This window comes from Penaeus vannamei, chromosome 25 (assembly GCF_042767895.1).
Source record: "Penaeus vannamei isolate JL-2024 chromosome 25, ASM4276789v1, whole genome shotgun sequence".
NCBI lineage: Eukaryota > Metazoa > Arthropoda > Malacostraca > Decapoda > Penaeidae > Penaeus > Penaeus vannamei.
The window spans coordinates 17738435-17740934 of NC_091573.1; the positions used below are offsets into that span (position 1 = coordinate 17738435).

The following is a 2500-nucleotide window of genomic DNA, read 5'->3' on the forward strand; positions in this document are numbered from 1 at the left end:
ATCTCTCTATATAAACATTTACTATTATCACTATTATTATCATTATTACTTTCATCAACAGAATTGGTGGTGGTGGTGCAGGTGGTGGTGGCGGTGGTGATGATGGTGGTGGTGCTGGTGAATGATGTAATGGTGATGTTGGTGTTAGTTGTGGAGGTGGTGATGGTGGTGGTGATTTTGGTGGAGATGGTGCTGGTGATGATGGTAATAATGTTGGTGGTGGTGGTGCTGGTGGTGGCAGTGGTGGTAATGGTGCTGGTGGTGAAGGTGGTGGTAGTGGTGGTAATGGTGCTGGTGGTGGAGGTGGTGGTGATGGTGCTGGTGGTGGAGGTGGTGGAAGTGGTTGTGATGGTGGTGTAGGTGGTGGTGATGGAGGTGGTGGTGGTGGTGGTAATGGTGGTGGTGGTGTTGAAGTCTCCATTATTCTGTGTTTGGAAGGAAATTAGAAAACGGGGAGTGAATAATTCTATACTTTTTATACTTCCTTGCATCCTCTGAACTTCATATACGTAATCATACGTAAGAACTGTTGATTTCTGATCGCTGTTTGGTATATGATATGATGAGATTATCACCACTATCATAACTGTTATCATTACTAGTAGTATTGTTATCATTACAAGCAGTATTGTTTTTAACATCATCATTGTTTATATTGTTATCACGACTATTATTAGTTAATATTATGTTAGTGATGTTTTATGTGTAATAACAATAGTAGTGATATTTGTCATAACAACAGTAATATTATCATAATTATGGAATTCTGTTGATGAAAGTAATAATGATAATAATAGTGATAATAGTAAATGTTTATATAGAGAGATCTATTAAAAGAAAGACACGAGAAGAAGAGAGAAAGAGAGAGAGAAAAAGAAATAGAACATGAAACAAAGATCACTGTTTTCTTTGAACGCAGTATACGTAAGAAAACAAGGATTCTGAATCTACATAAGAGAAACTTGTATATATATATATATAATTTACTATTATCACTATTATTATTATTATTACTTTCATCAACAGAATTGCATCATTATGATAATATTACTAGTCTTGATAACAGTTCTGACAGTGGTGATAATCTCATCATATCATATACCAAACAGCGATCAGAAATCAGCAGTTCTTACGTATTATTACGTATGATTATTATTATCACCATTATTATCAATATTGTCATTATTCTTATGATTATTATCATTATAATCATTATCGTCATAATTATTATTATTATTATTATTATCATTATTGCAGTTATAATGATTATTATGCTAGTTATTATTGTCATTTTCATCATTATAACTATTTTTATAATGATAATTTTAGAAATAATAATGACTAATAAAAACCATAATGAGAATAATAATATTATTATTTCTATTGTCATTATTAGTATGAAAAAGATTTAAAAAGACTTAATTATTGCTATTATTGCAGTAACTATCAAAATTATCATTATAATTATCATTTTATTTTTATTATTGTCATTATCATCATGATTATCATCATTATGGTTAATAATAAAGGAATTATAATGAAAATCATCATTATAATTATCATTTTATCTTTATTATTATCATTATCATCATGATTATCATCATTATGGTTAATAATAAAGGTATTATAATGAAAATTATGATGATTTTGATGATAACCCTCTCAATAATGACAATAATGACGATAATAATGATAATTATGAGAGTAATTAGGACAATAATTATGATAATAATTATACAATGATAATTATAATGATGATTTGCCTAATAATTGCAATAATAGCAATAATCAACACTATTCTAATGTTTTCCTAATAATAATAATGACAATGATAACAGAAATAATAATAGAAGTAATTATAACACGGCTATTATTGTTAGTATAATCCTTATTATTGTTGTTATTATTTCCAGAATTACCATTATAGTCATTTTCATCATTAAAATAATTATAATGATGAAAATAACATTAATAATTAAGATAATGATTATTATAATGACTATATTAAGGGTGATTAGGGCGATAATGACAGTAATGATGATAATGATGATGATAATGACAATATGATGATAATTATCATTATACAGCCCATCTATAATGAGAAAAAGGCTAAAAGTAGAAAAATCCCATAAGTCGAAAAACCGGCGAAATCTAGCAAAATACAGCCTTTGGAGAGATGAGTCGAAAACCCCCTTTTTCGAGTTATAAGGATGATTATGATGACCTTAGCAATAATTCTGCTAATTATGATGATTTTGATGATAACCGAATCAATAATGACAATAATAATGATAATTATGAGTAATTAGTACAATAATTATGATAATAATTATGCAATGATAATTATAATGATTTGCCTAATAATTTCAATAATAGCAATAATCAACACTATTCTAATGAGTCTCCTAATAATAATAACGACAATGATAACAGAAATAATAATAGAAGTAATTATAAGACTGCTATTATTGTTATTATAATCCTTCTTATTGTTGTTATT

General features: G+C 27.9%; 1 protein-coding gene across 1 annotated transcript in view; it reads right to left on the minus strand.

Annotated features, from left to right (window-relative positions):
- LOC138866385 (uncharacterized) overlaps positions 1-2500 on the minus strand; it is a 51991-nt gene that overhangs the window by 2274 nt on the left and 47217 nt on the right. The gene's annotated exons all lie outside the window — the stretch shown is intronic.